The sequence below is a fragment of the Varanus komodoensis genome, unplaced genomic scaffold (genome assembly GCF_004798865.1).
Source record: "Varanus komodoensis strain SLA01 unplaced genomic scaffold, ASM479886v1 scaffold1, whole genome shotgun sequence".
In the NCBI taxonomy this organism is placed as follows: domain Eukaryota; kingdom Metazoa; phylum Chordata; class Lepidosauria; order Squamata; family Varanidae; genus Varanus; species Varanus komodoensis.
The window spans coordinates 73,339,436-73,357,867 of NW_025335268.1; the positions used below are offsets into that span (position 1 = coordinate 73,339,436).

General features: G+C 53.0%; 1 long non-coding RNA gene across 1 annotated transcript; it reads left to right on the plus strand.

Annotated features, from left to right (window-relative positions):
* The first annotated feature begins 2,572 nt into the window (after nucleotides 1–2,572).
* LOC123021461 lies at nucleotides 2,573–5,875 on the plus strand. Its single transcript, XR_006414323.1, has 3 exons — nucleotides 2,573–2,700; nucleotides 5,380–5,445; nucleotides 5,778–5,875. It is a non-coding gene; the product is annotated as an uncharacterized LOC123021461 (long non-coding RNA).
* Nucleotides 5,876–18,432: the final 12,557 nt, after the last annotated feature.

The window sequence follows — 18,432 nt, forward strand, 5'->3', positions numbered from 1 at the left end:
CGGCCCATGAGGCTGACCGGTGGCAGACTTGGGATGGGACTTCCTTTGCACAGCGTAACCCTGAACGGAGGAATTCGCGGCCAATCTGGATGGCTTGAAGAGGGGACTGGAGGAAGGCACGGAGGAGGAGGAGGGTCTCCGTGGCTACTGGCGGTGCTGGTCGTGTGCCGCCTCCTTTCCCTTTTGCGGAGGCGCTTGGGCAGGAGGAGGCCTTGCACCCGTCCTGCCAGGGGGATCCGGCGGGCGGCTGGCTTGCCCCCATATGCACGGACTGCTGGACTTGGGGGCCTTCTGGCCTGAGCCAGGCTTACGTTCTTAATGCTGACCAAGGGGATAAACCACTGGTTTCCCTGGAGTGTTTGACTGAATGCCTGGCCCAGTTTTAAATCCTTCCCGCGTTACCTGTTTATTTGTGCATATTTATATTCATTTATTTATTTATTCATTTTATTTATATTGTGATTTATATCCTGCCCTTTTCCTACAAAGGGCTCAAGGCAGCTTGCATCATCTCTCCTGCTCCGTCTTATCCCCACAACAACAACCCTGTGAGGTAGGTTGGGCTGAGAGTCTGTGACTGGCCCAAAGTCACCCAGTTGGCTCCATGGCCGAGCCTTTCTCACCTTTCCTCCTGCAAGGGACCCAGGGCAGTGTTCCTCATCTCCCCCTGCTCCCCCTTTATCCTTACAACCACAACCCTGTGAGGTAGGTCAGACTGCGAATCAGCAATTAGCTCAAAAGCGCCCAGAGAGCTTCAGGGTCAAGGGGAGACTAGAACTCGGCTCTCCCAAGTCTTTCTCACCGGCATGCCACCCTGGCCTTCAGCCCAGGTGTCTGCTTCGGGTTTTTTTCTTTTAAACGTATCATACTGCAACAAAGAGTTGCAGCATGTAGTGGTGCTGTTCCAGTCTGTCAGCTACGCCTTCTCTCGCGATATGGTTCCATTCCAAAACAAGCCAGCCTGTTTTCCATGGCCTCTGAGCACGTTCACTTGTGCCTTGTGCCATCCTCGGCCGTCCTAAGAATTTTTAATTTATTCCTTCCTTCATTTTTGCATTTCTGGAATCCTTACATTTTCTGCAGCCCGCCGTTACCTCCCTCTTGTGTGCAGATGAAAAGAGCGGCACTCACCGCTGAATATCCTTATTTATTTATTTAAAACTTTTGTAGACCGTCCCATTACCGAAGTCTCGGGATGGTTTAACAAGACAAAATGTTAAAAAAAAAAAAATATCAGAGCGCGCACGGGGTGTAGCCAGGGCTGGGCAGCAGTTCTTTGGAATTAGGGCTTTTAGTAACCATGGCTAGCTAGCCCCCACCTAAAGCTGTGCTTTCAAAGCTGTGGACCTCACCACATCGTATAGCACGGAGCTCCACGAGTTAATTCTGTGCCGCATGGGGAAAAATCCTGCATTCTCAGGTTGCAGTGGGTACAGGAGGGCGACTGAGGGGTGAGAAATCTAACCCCCAAGATCTAACCCCCAAGTCCCCACTGGGGCAGGCTTGGATGCTTGCCGCAGCTGGCACGATGTCCTTGTTCCGCTGTGCTTCTTCAGTGTCGGTCGGTCGGCGGTCGGTTAGCCAAAATTTATTGCATGAGTCTCCAGACCGTGTCAAACACAATGGACACACTTGAAAAACAGACAGGACTCCATAAACTTTAAGATAAAAGGCTAAGCTATGAAGGTCCAACGCTGCGGTTATAGTAAAATATTTAAAGTAAAATATTTGAAAAGAAAGCAGGAAAAGCACACCTTTTAGTAATAAAATAAGGTTTGTGAACCCGCTAAAATCCTGCACATGCTTTTCTTATATGGCAAAGGGTTAATGTCTAAATGCTGGCAAGGCCGCTGTGGCTGAGTTCAGCAATGGATTAGGGTTTTCGTCACGGTTCGGTTTCAGGAACGGACACGGGGCAGAACGACTCTGTGGGAAGATTTGTGTGGTGCCAGGCTGGAAGTCACACCGCTTGGCCGGAGGCTGCACATGCCAAATGTCTCTTTAGTAGGGATTTGGCTTCCTTGTAGCTGGCTTGACCTGTAGCCTCCACACTGGCTAAAAGTCCCCCATCTCCCAGCATTCCCCATGGCTGGCAGGGGGAATGCTGGGAAATGTAGGACTTGACTCCCAGAGGAGTCTGGTGGCTTGAGAATGACAGAGGCACTCTGGTGTCTCCATGGTTGCCTTTCTGAATCCAAGGACGGCAACCCAAGCTCCTCTGGGTGCAGGGAGACACATCCCCGGGTCTCCTTGGAGAACGAAGTTCTGAAGAAGTAGACGTCTCAGGAGACCTCTCCATACCTTGTATGGTTGTCTCAGGAGCTTCTTGTTCTGGGGACGAAATGTTGGGAGGAGGAAGGCTCGGGTGTCTTCGTCTCAGAAGTGGTAACTGCCACGGTTTCTCTTCCCTGCTCTCCACCACCCCATCCCCTTTAAGGACAACCCAGTGGTCCGGGACAACCGCTTTACCACAGCCATCAAGGAGTCCACCTCCGTGGAGATCTTGGACGGCACGTTGCTCCAGGGTCCATCAGGGCTCCCCACAGCGGCTCTGCATGTGTGGCCCTTCCTCCAGGTGCCGGCAACCTGTTCAACCAGAGCGGAACTGGAAGAGGCGACCAGAAGGGCCTTCCGTGAGCGCCTGCAGCAGAAGAAAGGGGTTATGGAGGGCGCCGTCCACCACCTCCACTCCAGAATATTGTAAGGCGTTCTGTTCCCTCCCAGTCAGGTGCCTCTTTGCACGCAGGGGCTCTCAGGATCCCTGCAGAAGGGGGTCTGATAGGAACTGGCTTGATTTTCCGTCGGGGCTGGAGGCTCTCCGTCCCAAGCAGTTCATCCTCCAAGTGGATGCTCCAGGTGGGGTTTTCATTCAGTCCGGGGTGAAATTTCACTTCAGAGCTACTCTTGGGGACTGATTGGGATGGTGCCATTTGGCAGGGGCAAGAAAATGAGCCTCACTGCAGGAAAACGCATCTTTTCTTGGGAGACTCCAGCCCAGGAGGGTCCTATTTCAGAAACTTGGGTGCACAAATTTTGCAAGGTCATGCTGATCTTTTGAATGAGCACCAGGATGCCATGGGAACGGAACCATTTCTGCTCCAAAATATAGGCGCTTTCGTTTCTCCGGGGCCACTTTGCCGCATCCTGTTTCGATTATTGTTATTATTAATTCATTTATCACATTTTGTTTCTACACCGCCCGAGAGCTGAAGCTCTCTGTGCAGCTCACACTTAGTACTTAGAGAGTTGGCAGGGGTTCTCTCACGCCCTCTGGCCTTCATTTTTGAGGCCTCATGGAGAACAGGTGAAGTTCCAGAGGACTGGAGGGTGGCATCAGTGGTCCCAATTTTCAAAAAGGGTAGTAGAAAGGACATGGGGAATTACAGACCAGTTAGCCTTACATCTATTGTAGGAAAAACAATGGAAAGGCTCATAACAGAGAGAGATCTAGTGATGCTGGATAGGGAAGGGAGGCTGACAGCCACACAACACGGCTTCCGCAAAAACAGGTCCTGCCAGACAAACCTTGTGGGATTCTGTGACAAGGTTTCGTGATGGCTGGATGGAGGGGATGCAGTGGATGTGGTATACCTGGATTTCAGCAAGGCCGTTGACAAAGTGCCCCATGATATCCTGGTGGAGCAACTGAGGAGCTTTGGGATAGACCAGTGCACTGTCCGGTGGATTAGGGCATGGTTGACTGACCAGAAGCAGAGGGTAACCCTTAGCGGGGAATCATCGGGATGGCGGCCAGTGACAAGCAGGGTCCCCCAGGGCTCTGTCCTGGGGCCGATCCTGTTCAATCTTTTCGTTAACAACATGGAAGAAGGGGTGAACAGTCTGCTGATCAAATTCGCAGACGACACTAAAACTGGAGCAGTGGCCACAACTGAGGAGCAGGTACTCCAGATCCAAAAGGATCTGGACAGACTATGGAAGTGGGCAGGAGACAACAGGATGGCGTTCAATGTGGATAAGTGCAAGTTCTTGCACTTGGGGCATAGGAATAGGAGTCATAAGTACAGGTTAGGGGACCAGTGGCTGGAGAGCAGCACTTGTGAAAGGGACCTCGGGGTGCTGGTCAACTGCAGGCTGAACATGAGCCAGCCGTGTGATGCAGTGGCCAAGAGGGCGAACGCCACCCTTGGTTGCATAGCCAGAAGTGTGGCTTCCAGATCGAGAGAGGTATTACTACCGCTCTATACAACTCTGGTGCACCCACAACTGGAGTATTGTGCTCAGTTTTGGGCATCTCATTACAGGAAGGATATAGCCAGGTTGGAGTCAGTGCAGCGAAGGGCCCCAAGGTTGGTGGCCGGTTTGCAGGGGATGCCGTATGAGGCGAGACTGAGGGAGCGGGGTCTCTTCAGCCTGGGGGAGACTCAGAGAGGATCTGTTGGCGACATGCAGGTATGTGAGGGGGTGTCAGACGGAGGTGGGGAGAGACCTGTTCTCCCCTGCAGAGGAAGGCAGAATGCGCTCCAACGGAGCCAAGCTCAGGGAACCCAGGTTCCATTTGGATGCCAGGAAGCACTTCCTGACAGTTGGGACCCCGAGGGTGTGGAATGGGCTTCCCGGGAGGTCGTTGAGGTCCCATCGGTGAGGGTGTTCAAGGATGGGCTGGACATGCACATGGTGGGCATGTCATGAGCAGAGCCGGCTGGAGCCGGGGGTCAGACTAGATGGCCCGGGAGACCCCTTCTGACTCGCTCTTTTTCTATGTTTCTAATATGCCAAAATTGTATCCATCTTGGTGTATACCATCTGCCATCCTATCCATCTGTTTGGCAAGCTGGCCATGTTTGAACAAAGGGTCGAGTTAGTTACCGAAACTAGGAATGGCAAAAATCCCTTGGCTACCTTGAGATGGCAGACCTCAAAATCTTGAGAAAGCCTTGACAGTCTGTATGACGCAGAGGTGAGAGACCGGGACTGGGGACCCAGTGACCCGGGCTTGAGTCTCCTCTTGGCCATGAGGATTCCTGGTGACCTTGGGCCAGGCCTCAGCCTGATCTACCTCGCAGGGCTGTTGTTGTGAGGATAAAATGGAGCAATGTCAGCTGACTTGGGAAAAGCGGGGAAGGGGGCATAAATGGAAGGTGATAACAATATCCAGACTTTAAAATTTGCCAGGGAAAGGATTAAAAGATGATTTCGCTACTGTGGGTGCAGAGGCTCACAGGTACGAAATGTTAAGAAAAGTCCTTCCTGCAGTGCTGGGTTTTGCCAAGGTGGAGCAGCGCTCTCTCCCAGAGCATTTAACTCGAGGCGTCTTCTTAAAATGAGGACGAGTGGTTGGTATTCTCTGAAGGTTTGGGGACCCGGCCTGTACCGCCTTTGAGCCTGTGAGCATCTCTGAATTCCTTTCTTCTCTCTCAGGGAAATGCAGGAAGAGATGATGGACTATGAAGAAAACCTCAGACTGGAAATGCAGGCATGTATGAGGTAAGAGAAGCTACTGCATGCTGGGAAATGAGCTGGGTTCTGCCTCGGTTTCTCTCAGGTTTGGTCTTTGGTGTCTTTGCTCAGAAGCAGCCTTCCTTGCACCAACAGTGCCCAGATGTGTCGGACCACAATTCCCACCACCCCATCCAGCCTTGGCTGGGGATGATGGGGGTTGTGGTCCAGCGCATCTGCTTGGGTAAGGCTGCTGTACATTGCGGGGACTGTGCTTCCGTGAAGGGTTCCTTTTCCAGGTGATGCGGAGGATTAGGATAGCTAAATGGACAGGTGGGATCCGAGCCCTTTCTAACGGCGCATCCTCCGCCTCTCCCCAGATACGTACAAATGCTCCCGTCGGAAGGGGCTCAAAACCTGGCCGATCCTCAGGAAATCTCTGATGCCATGGAGCAGCACCTGTTCACCAAATTCTGGGAAAGGTGGCGGAAGGGCAGGCGGGCGCCTGTCCAGCTCCCCTACAAGGACCTGACGGAGCCCAGAGAGGTAGGTGCGCTTTGGCGATGCTTCACCATCACTGCCCGGATGCTGCCCCGTTCTCCACTTCTGCTCCAGCGCCTTCCTGCGTGGCTCCCAGAAGCGAGAGGCAGCAAACTGTCTCGGGACGAAGTTTTCAGGGCACTAACGGCAACCCCCTTTCAGTCCAAGTCTCTGGGGGTGCACATTTCAAAGAGGGGTGCTGCCGGAGGCAAAATTGGGCAGGTGCAGAGCGGAGCAGGAAAAATGCCAGAGTAAATGTGCATTTTATGCCCCACATGGGAAAGACGTGCCATTTTAGAATGGAAAAAATGTGCAAATGCCAGGAGACGTCAAGGGGAAGTGGGTGCAGCCTTCTGGGAACCCTGGAGGCTGAATTGGATGGGCAGGATTTAGCCTTCCTTCACAGAAGAGTGGCTTTCTCCCAAACGCAGTGGAAAGCCAGTCGCTGCAACCAGGAGAGGCCTGGAGGGCTGCGGATCTTGGTTTTCCTCTTAGGATGGGATCTGGTTACACTTTGTTCCAATCATTCATTCATTCATTCATTCATTCATTCATTCATTCATTATTTGATTTTTAGCTTGCCCTATTAGCCACACAGCTCCCCGGGCGGGTTACAGACAATAAAAGCATGGGAAATTCAGTATAAATCATTAGAAACGCAATACCAGACACTTAATCAAATATCAAGAAAACGTACAAATGTATCACATCTTCACTATGATTACATAAAAGGCATACCACGTTCTTTATTGAAATATACAGTGTTAAGATCGGATTAACAATTAAAATACTGGCAAAATGAAAAGGTCTTTGCCTGGCACCGAAAAGAATAGAAAGAGGGCATCAAGCAAACCTCTCTGGGGAGCTGATTCCAAAGTCATGGTGCCACTCCCAAAAAGGCCCTGCTCCTTGTCCCCCCCTCCTTATTTCCTGAGAAGGGGGCTTCTTCAGAAGGGCCTCAGATGTTAATCTAAGGGGCAGATAGGCTCATATGGAGGACGATTGCCTGGTGACAGTGACACATGCATTGGTGACTTCCCGGTTGGACTACTGTAAAACTCTCTACGTGGGGCTGCCGTTGAAGACAGTCCGGATACTTCAGATGGTGCAAAATAGAGCTGCCAGGTTGCTGACAGGGACTGGGCATTGTGCTCACATTTATTTATTTATTTATTTATTTATTTATTTATTTAAAACATTTCTGTGCCGCCCCCATCACAACAAAGCCTCGGGGCGGCTCACAACAAAAACAAAAACATACAAAATTATACGAAAAGAAAGTTATACACTAAAAATATTAAAACCCGGTGCATCTCGGCTTAAAAATTTTTTAAACCCTACATAATAAATTAATACTTAAAATAAGTTTTAAATAAAAAGGTCTTAGCCTGGCACCAAAAAACAAATAACGACAGCGCCAGGCAGACCTCTCTGGGGAGCACATTCCATAGGTAACCCCAGTCCTCCGTCAGCGTCACTGGCTCCCCATTGAAGTCCGGGCCCAATTCAAGGTGTTGGTTATCACCTATACAGCCCTTAACGGCTTGGGTCCTGGTTATCTCAAGGAGCGCTTGCATCCATATATGCCCTCCCGCCCCTTGAGATCGGCAGCAGAGGCCCTTCTCCAGGAGCCCTCCGTGAAAGATATTAGGCGGGTGAGTACCCGGAGGAGGGCCTTCTCTGCGGTGGCACCCCACCTCTGGAACGCGCTCCCCAGAGAGATCCGCCTGGTGCCATCGTTATTTGATTTTCGGCACCAGGCCAAGACCTTTTTATTTAAACAATATTTTAACAATTTTAATATTATCTATAGGTTTTAATTTTACAGCCAGGGTAAATCTGGATTTTATGTGCACTATTCATATGGTTTGTTTATTTATTGTATGGAAGCCGTCCCAAGGCTCATGTGAATGGGACGGCATACAAAAATTCTAAATAAATAAATAAGAGGCCCTTCTTTGGACACCCTGACCCCAAGTTTTTAGGGCTTTAAGCACTAACATTAAACCCCTTGAATTGGGCCCGGATCTCAATTTCTAACCAGTGGAGGTGGTCAAGGACTAGCTTTATATGATTGTATCTGCCAGTCCCCGTCAGCAGCCTGGCTGCCCTATTCTGGACCAATGGAAGTTTCTGGACCATCTTCAAGGGAAGCCCCACGGAGATCCTCTTGCGCTAATCCAGGCAAGAGGTTACCAGTGTGTGGATTAAGTGTTGCCAGGTCCTGCCTGTCCAGATCGGGCCGCAGCTGATGTATCAGCCTCAGCAATCATGCAAAACAAAGATAGGTAAGTTGGAATATGATGGCTGCGAATTTGGAAAGTGGCACCCAAGACAGATAGAGTGAGCAGGAAAGAACTGGCAAGCCTCTGGCTGCCTTTCTCCCTCCCTTGTTTATCTATGCTTGTCGTGTTTAAATTTGAACAGAGCCGAGTGAACCTTGATTATTAAACGGGGTTGTGGAGAAGCTGTTGTATCCCTGTACTGAACAAACCGAAACCATCTAGCTGGCCCCGGGATTGAATGCTTACACCATACGCTCATGACTCAGATGCTCCAGAAGCAAGGAAAAATTATCTGAATTATGGAAAATTGCCTTCTTCCAGTGGGAGGCATTTGAGCCAGGCAAAAACATTCACCCATTCAGAGTGAGGGCAGGAGGCATTTCCCTCACTTGTAACTGGCTTTATGGCATGGTCATGCAGGCGAATCGGTTGGCCGACGTCACAAAGTCATCTCTTCTTAGAAAAAGGAAGCTCCATTTTTAATCTTTTTGAAGTGGCAGCGAAGCACCAAAATTATTGTGATTATTTATTTTCATAGAATCATAGAAAGGTAGAGTTGGAAGGGGCCATGAAGGCCATCAGGTCCACCCCCCTGCTCTTGCAGGACGCCAATTTACAGCACCCCACTCAGAGGGCTGCCCAGTTTCTTCCTTTTTTTTAAATCATTTTGAAGTGGCAGCAAAGCACCAACGTTATCGTGATTATTTATTTTATTTCTATCCTGCCCCGCAGCCAAAACTCTCTGGGTGGTTTGCAGCCGCCACAATGCCAAGCTGCTGCACGGGAGATTTTGGCTCTCACAAGCGCCACTTTTGCATCGAAAACTTTCACATCAAACCCCCAGGCCCGGCTCAGCCTTTCTCGCATTCCCTCGAATGAGCAACTGCTCCCACAGTGTCATCCGCAGGGTGACATTGTGCCTTCTGGGCCCAAACATGCCTCGTTCCCAGGAATCACGCCGTGCCCGCCGCTTCCCCGTGCAGGTGGGTGTGGAATGCAAATACCAGCCCAGGCAAAAGGCGACGAGGTGCCTGTCGAGCACACGCAGCTATGTCAGGAATCTGCGGCGCTCCGTAGGTTGAGCCATGGCGGGGCGTGTGTGGGGGGAAGGCCATCTGGTGCGTTCCACATCCCTCGGCATCCTCAGGCCGGGGGGGGGGGGAGGTGTGTGTGCTCCCCCTTGAGGGGATTTTTGGTTCTGATCGTATTATTAGGCCGGAGGGATTGTCCCGGGTTGCTCATTCCGGGAACAGGCTGCCCTTGGAAGCACATCAGAACAGGCAGTGGAGACCTGGAGCTCTGCCGTCAAAGGCAGCTTTGGGTGGGGGCATTTTTCTGGCTTACTGCGAGCAGATGGACCCGGCTTCATGCAAGGTGCCCCCCCTGCTGCCCTGCCATGGCACCACCTCTTTGCTCCCGATGGAGAGATCTGACTGTTGCATTCTCCCGAGTTGGGGCTGCCCCACTGCAGGTGGTGGGGGGCGGGGAGGGCAGGCAAGGAACTCTGTCCTTTGGCTTCACAGCCTCCCACAGTGTCCAAGTGTATGGACTGCAGAGTCGTGTGGTCTGGAATGGCTGCCCAGGCTGCCCGGCGGTGCCAGTGCAGGCTTCAACCACTGCATAGATTTGAATTACCAAAAAATTTCTTGGTGCATTTCCTAACACAGCAGCCCTGAGCTCCCCCACACCACGACCCCCTTAGAATGCATGCCAAACACAAGCTGCCAAAGTTTCATGGTCTTGGCACACCCCCACCCCCTTTTATGATGGCTGACTTATTTCTCAGATTTATATCCTGCTTTAGCTACTTCTGGATGATTTGTATCCCACCTTTCTCCCAGCATGGTAGCTATCAGGGCTGGGCTGGGGCCTTAGACGGTCAGTAGGAAGCAGTCTGGAACGAGCCAGGAGCCAGGAACTGGAGGTCAGGAACAAAGATCAACCGGGATCAAAGAGCAAATCTGGGAGGTGGGTCCAGAAGCCCAGTTGGAACAACAGCCAGGCCTGGGTCAGGTGAGCTGCACTGGAAGCAAAAGTAATAGAATCATAAAAAGTAGAGCTGGAAGGGGCCATGAAGGCCATCAGGTCCACCCCCTGCTGTTGCAGGACACCAAGTTACATCATCCCACTCAGGGGACTGACAGTTTCACTTTGAATGCCTCCACTGTGGGAGAGCCCACCACCTCTCCAGGCAGCTGGTTCCACTGTCGTCTTGCTCTGTCAGTGAGGAAGCTCTTCCTGATGTCCGGCCTGAATTGGGGTTATTTCAACTTGACTTGATTCTTCCATGTCCTGCATTCTGGCATCAGCAAGGAGAGATCTTGACCTCCCTCTTTGTGACAGCCTTCGAGGTACTTATGGAGGGATATCACATCCCCCCTCAGTCTTCTCTTCTCAAGGCTGAACATGCCCAGTTCTCTGTCTCTCCTCACAGGGCAGCGTTTCCAAACCCTGGATCATTTTTGTTGTCCTCCACTGGACCCTTTCTAATGTTTCTACATTTTTCTTAAGCCTTGGATCCCAGAACAGGACACAGTATTCCAGGTGAGGACTGACCAGTGAGGAGTATAGAGGAACCACGACTTCTCGTGATTCAGCAGTAATTCTTCTGTCGATGCATTCCAAATTAGCATCCCCAAAAAGTGCCAAAGAGGGAGCCAGGACTCTGCATCCAAGCCAGAGTTGGAGCCCCCAGGAAGAGGGCCGCTCAGCCCAGGAATCCCCCGAAGCAGGACCGCTTCTTCCATGCCCGAATGAAGAGCAAGACGAGAAACAACATGAGCCACGGCTCAGGTGGACTCTGTTGCTCGACGTTCCACCAGATGAGAAGCCCTCCTGTGTCCCCCCCTCGCCAGGAGGAGCCGGTGGTTGGCTGGGGGAGGCTCGGCCCAGAGCACTTTTGGCCGAGACGTGGCAGCTGCGTGGCCTGGACAGTGGCTGGCATCCCCTGGCAGAGGACTCGCAAAGGGCCTCTGTTTGCTGCTCAGCCCCAGAGCTGCTCAGCCTCTGCAAGGTGACCCTCGGAGCGTGGTTGAGAGCATCTCCCTCGCGTCCCACCACTGGCCTTCATTCCCTTTCTGAGTCCCTTTCCTCGCCCCTTCTCATTCGGACCCCTTTCTTCTCGGGAACTGAACTGGAACGCCTTGGTCTGGGGCGCCGTGCCAGATGCTCCCCCAGCTGCCAGGAGCGCATGGGGACGGGTGACCCAAAGGTTCGACATTCCTTGTTGTCACCTGTCTCTGGCACGGTATGTGACCAGCTGCTTTGAACAACCCGAGCCTGACGAGGAGCTGGTTGGGAAGAACTTGCTTGCTAACGATGCTCAGCCGTAAATGTCTCTTTCGAACCGATTTATTAGCTGGCAAAGATTCGAGCGGGCTGATGGGTCCATTGACTCCAAACAATGTTTGCGAGGGCTGCCGTGAAAACACTTCGGCTGATGGCTGTGCAGTCGTTCAGTCACAGGTCTCAGGGGCTGTGTAGCTGCATCCTGCAACTGGGGTGTGGAACACCTCCCGATATTTCTCCACCCCAACTTCCATCCGCCTTCCTCCTTGTGAGTTGGCTTGGCTCCGTGTATATTTCTGGTCCCCGTTCAAGGTGCTGCGGTTGACTTACTCAAGCCTGCTCAGCTCAGGGCCATGGTACCCGATGGAGCTTCTCTCCTGGACTGGACCCGTCGGTAGACTCTGCTCATCATCGTCAGGTCCCTTCCCTGGAGGAGGCTTGGAAAGCAGCAGTCGGGGAGGTGGTCTTGGTGGCGGCGCCCACTTAAGGGTCTCCCCCCCCGGAGGCCAGCCGGGCACCAGCACTGTTACCTTCTTGGCGCCGGGTTAAGGCCTTCTTCTCTCAGGTATTTCAGCTGTTAGATGGTATAGAAATGGAGTAAATGAAATGGACGTGTGATGGTGGCCATGCTGGCTGGGATTCGTAGACGTTCGACAGCTCTGCAGAGTCACAGGCTCCCAGCTCCTGAGTTACAGGCGAGCGGGATGGGAGTGAAGAACTAGATTGGAAACTGGCTGGAACCCCGGATCTGAGCCCACTGCACGAAGTGGGACTTCCTTCTGAGTAGGCAGGTGGAGGAGCATTCTGTGCCAGCACGATCTTGCGGAGGTTTGCTAGCAAGCAGGCCCCACCCTGTCCCGTGTCGAGTGTCGGATGGCGTCCTTAACCCCTGAATTGGGAAGTCCTTGTGCAGGGTCTTCCATGGCTGTGCCTTCTTGCCCTCCCGCAGGCCTCCCCGAGGCCTCGGGCTGGCCAGTCTCGGAAGCAGGATACTGGGCCTCATGGGCCTCTGGCCTGATCCTACAGGCCTCACCCAGTGCTCTTATGACAGGGGTATTCTGAGTTGACACGTGCAATGGGAACTCCCGACGGCCCCCCAACTCTGACTGATGCAGCCTCATTGCGTTGCCTTTATGCCTGGCTTTTCTTCCTCTTGTAAGGGACCCAAAGTGGCTTGCAAGGGTCTCCTCTTGACAACGATAACCCTGCGAGGTAGGTTAGCATGAGAGGCAGCGCCTGGCCCAAAGGCACCCGGTGAGTTTCATGGCCCAGTGGGGACTGGAACTACGATCTCCAGAGTCCAACAGTCTTCACCTCTGCCCCATGATGAATGATGATCATCCTTCACTCTGCTCTCTGCAATCTTCTGTCTCAGTGATGGGGAACTTATGGTCCTCCAGATGTTCTTCTCTTCCACCATCCTCAGCCACTGGCCCTGCTGGCTGGGCACGATGGAGGTTGGACCGTTTCTGGTGGGCCTCTGTTCTTCTACTGCTGCTTTAGATGGAAGTGGTGATAAAGTCCTCCAAGACTGAATTTATATTTTAAGAACTCCACGGCTCTGACGATGAGCCTTTCATTGCAGGTTGGACGCTCTTCCTGTGAAATGTGGAATTCCACTCGGAAGTAGCAAGGCTCTTCCATGTCACCTGCGCCTTGCCCCTCTCAGCTGAAGGCCAAATCTGGGACCATCCATACCCAGAACATGTGCTTTGTCCCCCGAGCGATCCCGATTTGTGGAGAATCCTAGTCTGCAGATAAGCAATTGTTCAAAAGCATCCACAATACCTTCTCAAGATTAAAAAATGGGCAAAACAGGGGAAACAGGAAGGTGCAGGCGTCTGGTCGCCAGGCTAACCAGCAGGCTGTTTCTGGCAATGAAGGAAACAGCCCGCTCGGGTTGCCTCCGATTTGGGAATTAGCCAAGAGCCATCGCCATGCCTAAGAGCCACGATAACTTTGCCCACCATGAACTTGGTGGCTGTCTGGTTCTGTGGGTCAGGGGCCAAGAGATTCTGCTACCCCTTTCCAAACTGCCTCCCCCTGTTCTGAAGTTGAAATGGCAAATCTCGATTTGAACCCGGTCTTTCCCCATGAAATGCCACTTGCAAGGTTTGGGCAGGGCTAGCAGCACCCCTGTCGTTTTTAGCACCTTTTCATTAATCTGTTGCAGGCGATGGTTTTGCAGGTAGGAAGACGTGGCAACCTGTTCCTTTAGCCTTCTGATGTCCTGCATATTTGTAATCTGGATTTTTAACATCTCCGCTACAGGTTGTGAAGGCTGCTGCCTGCCTGTTGTCGAACCCACCGGGCTTCTCCTCCCACACCTCCTGAATCCGCCCCCTTGGAAGAGCCCACAGATTCTGTAAGTTTTCTACCCCAGAGTCTTGGCCCCTGGGCTGCTGGCTTGGCGGCCTTCCTCCAAGGAAGCTGAAGGATGTTGGGAATTGCTTTGATGTGCCTTCCCTTGGCTGGAGAGATGCTCTGGAGCATTCGGTCGCACGTGGCGATGGGCTCGCATGTGCCATGAAGATTAGCTGTTGTCTAGTGTGGAAGATGTTTTCAGGCTAGAGACTGGCAAATGGGATTCGGAACGCCAGCTGCTTCCCAGCTCTGAGTGGTTGCATCAGCAAACCCCTTTCCTCAGCTGCAGCCCCCAAAACAACACACCCCGTCAGTCACCTTGGGGTAGTAAGAAGAGAATGCAAAGTGAAGTAGGCAAGATCATTTGGCCTTTATGTAAATCTGCCACTTTTGCGATATATTGCGCAGCTTTGGTCATTGTGCACTGAACGAGTAGAATTGGGAAAAGCACAGAAAGAGGCAACGATCCAGGGGCCGGAGCCACTCTCTGCAAGGAAAGGTTGTAACATCTGGAACTACTTAGTTCAGAAGAAAGCATCAAATAAGGGGGGGATGTGATTGTGCTGCACCGAACTCCACCGGGGGTATTTCTCTCCCTTTGCCATAATCCTGGAACCCTGAAAGGGGTCATCTGATGGGCAGGAGATTCAGGATGGATGAAAGGAAGGCCTTCTTCACACAGGGTAGAGTGAAACAATGCAAATTGATTGATTGATTGATTGATTGATTGATTGATTAAATGATGAGTGACCCCAGATTTGGACACACTTCTTCCTTATTAATCATGCTATATTTCTGTCCTGTCTTTTTTCCCTTGTGAGGAATCCAAGGCAGCTTAGATAGACTTTCCCTCTGTTTTATCCTCACAACAACCCTGTGAGGTAGGTTGGGCTGAGAGTCAGTGATTGGCCCAGAGGCACCCAGTCAGCCTCATGGCCAAGTGGGGTCCCGAACCTGGGTCTCCTGAGGTCTTTTGCTGTTAACCATTGCACCACACTGCCTTGGGGACTGGCTCATGGTGGCTCGGTGCTGCCTCCAGCATCAGAGGCCATAGGCCGGTTTTTCTTTATTCCTAGAGAGAGCCCATGGCAGCTTACTCGAGCCTTCCCAGCCTTTTATCCTCACAACAACCCTGTGAGGTTGCACATGTGCCAGTTACTAGGGAGACGGTGGGGGTGGGTGTCTTGGCACTCAGGCCCTGCTTGTGGGTTTCTGCATGCCCAGAATGCTGGACCAGTTGCACCAGTTGGGGGTGGGAATCCACTGGATTTCTTCAGCTCAGCTCCTTGGACTCTGGCCAGCTTACTTTTGGGGCATAAGGATGGGTGTCATGAGTACAGGTTAGGGGACAAGTGGCTGGAGAGCAGCACTTGTGAAAGGGACCTCGGGGTGCCGGTTGACTGCAGGCTGAACATGAGTCAGCAGTGTGATGCAGTGGTCAAGAGGGCGAACGCCACCCTTGGTCGCATAGCCAGAAGTGTGGCTTCCAGATCGAGAGAGGTATTACTACCACTCTACACGACTCTAGTGTGCCCACAATTGGAGTATTGTGTTCAGTTTTGGGCCCCTCATTACAGGAAGGATATAGCCAGGTTGGAGTCAGTGCAGCGAAGGGCCACAAGGACGGTGGCCGGATTGCAGGGAAAGCCGTATGAGGCAAGACTGAGGGAACTGGGTCTCTTCAGCCTGGAGAAGAGGAGACTCAGAGGGATCTCGTGGCAACATGCAGGTATGTGAGAGGGTGTCACACGGAGGTGGGCAGAGACCTGTTCTCCCCTGCAGAGGAAGGCAGGACGTGCTCCAACGGAGCCAAGCTCAGGGAGCCAAGGTTCAATTTGGATGCCAGGAAGCACTTCCTGACAGTCAGGACCCCGAGGGTGTGGAATGGGCTTCCCCGGGAGGTTGCTGAGGCCCCATCGGTGCAGGTGTTCAAGGATAGGCTGGACATGCACATGGTGGGCATGTTGTGCGCGGAGTCGGCTGGAGCTGGGGGTCAGACTAGATGGCCCGGGAGACCCCATCTGACTCGCTCTGTTCCTGTGTTACTCCCAGCAGGACGCGGGTTCAAGCGGCGCTCTGCCTCTGCACACACGCCTCGCTCCTTTGCGCCCCTTGCGCGAAGAACTCTGTCCGGTGCAGCGTGGCCTGGGCGTTTGTGGCCGCTCAGCTTGCTTCCTGCCCAAGGCGGGAGCGGGAAGGACGTCTGCCAAGCACCGGAGAGACGGATTCGGACCTGAGCTTTGCCCCCCTACCCGTTGCCCTCTGCCAGACTTGCCCTGGAGCCAGCGGGGTGCTGGCCAAGGGCACAATCAATTGAAAAGGGATGGGAGTTGCCCGAAGGGCGTCTTTTCCAGCTGTGTTTTCATCACTGCACTTGAGAGTTAATTCGCAAAGCTTTTAGAAGTCTGCCAAGTCGGGCAGCTAGGCGCTCTTGCTTTCTAGCTTGGGTCGGAAACCTGCACCGGGTCTCCCGCCCGACGGAGGTTCACGGTGGAGAAAAGAAACATTTCACGTGCAACAGTCAGAAAATTAGTGGGTTGCAGCAGTTGGACATCGTGCTCAGAGCGTGCAAAAGATCCTTGCAGAAGGTTTCCTCCGCCATGAAGCTCTCCTGGTTTTCCTGTGGAGGGGGCAGAATCCCTCCTGCCCAAATTGGGGTGGGGGGAATGGAAAGTGGTATGTTTGGCTGTGGGTTTTGTAAAATGCGGATAACGTCTCTGTTTCTGCCTGCCGTCATCCGTTCTCACAGCTGTTATTACTGTGACGGGTGAGCCTGCAGCAAGAGGCAGCCCCGGACAATGTTCCTGCTCGTGGTGCCAGCCGTGCCCTCTTCCAGGATACTCCGTTCCATCCTCCTCCACACCAGAACAAGCAGCATTCCATGGTCACCCGAGGGGAAAAGGAGCCGTGGTTTTTATATGTCTGCAAAGCTCGGGGTCTGCCCAGGATCTCTCTCCCAGGCATGGGTGAATGCTGCTAATGGAAGGCATGTTTTTTATCAGCTGGGTTTGGGCAATACTTTGAGCCCAGCATGGCTATGTAACAGCCCTGGCTAAAGCAGGCTGGGGGCCCAGGCAATGATCAGGCACAGTGGGGGTCCTGACCCCCCCCCCCGGTCATGGCAGTGATACCCCAAGGGTTTTATAGGGTATAACAGCCGCAGCGGGTGGGCGCTTCGGCCATCCACCATTCTTCGCCCTGCCTATGCTTCTGACATCGATGGAGAGGGATTGCTCACGAGCAGCTGTGCTCTCCCTGGCATGGCAGGAGCACAAGGGGGGAGCTTGCAGTGGAAGGATTGGGGCCACCCTGGGTGGCGCTGCCAAGCCCGCTGTGGCGGCCTGACCCCCTGCATGGCGCAGTCCCACGGGGGTGGGCCACTGGAAGGGAGGGACAGAGAGAAGAGCCCCCGCCTCGCTTGAGTAGGGGGTGCCTCTGTCACTGCTGAGCACAGCAGGGGCTCGGAGAAGCACCCCTTCTCTGGCTTGCTCCCCACCTCTGCCCTCCATGGGGCACCACGCCAAGCGTGGGTGGTGTTTTCCGCTGAACTGGCTCGTATTGCAGTGAAATACATGGTGGGCATGGCGTGAGCGGAGCCGGCTGGAGGGGGTCAGACTAGATGGCCCGGGAGACCCCTTCTGACTCGCTCTGGTTCTGTGTTTCTATGAAATGCTGGCTTTGTATGTCTGTGCCAGTGTGAGGTACGTTTGTGTGGGTCTCCCGGGGAGGAATGTGCCACCCCCACCCATCATCCCCCACCCTTGGTTGGAACCGTGGCTGCAGGCACCACACCAGCCCCCAACATGTCGGGGGGACGAGGGATCACTTGGGGGTGATTCCACTCTCTGGGCCTCAGCTTGAGCCCGGGAGGAAGGCAGTGCCAGCCGAGCCACGTGCCACGTGGGCATTTTGGTGGCTGCGGTCAGCCAGGGCAGCGCCTTTTGCCACTCGCTCCAGGGGACCCTGTGGCCCTCCGACTTAGCCACAGCTTGGCATGCAGTGTGAACTCACTCAGCATCTCACGCTGACACCCTCTGTGCCGTCGGCTGCCTGGAGCACTCGTGGAAAGCAAGGTGAGACTATTTCAGCATTAAATAATCGGATTCCAGTGTGGGATATGAGGCCTCTGCCCTCTTGTGCTGTTCCATGCCTTCCAACAGGGCATGCCCAGCCAAAAATCCCCACAGAATTGTGTCTCCTCGTCTTAAAACGTCTGGGATGCGAAACTGCTGAAGCCCACTGGCAAACAAATTAGCACGGAAACCTTTTTTTGAGAAGCCAGGTAGAAAAGCCAGCAATTACGTGCATGTAGGATATTTGACTGATTCGATGCCATAACCTTTCCCATATATTTTAGTGTCCCTGCCCAATGCATTACAAGTGAAGGGGAGAGATTCTGACTGGGACGATTCTCCTGCCCTGGTTCTTCAGTGGAAACGTGTCGGTCAGCTAGAATGTTTTCTGAGTTTGCTCTGCCGTCACACAGATGCTGTTTTTCTCACCCCGGAACCCACCGTGCAAAATGAAAGATGCAAGTTTGGAAGTGCCATCTCTGCTG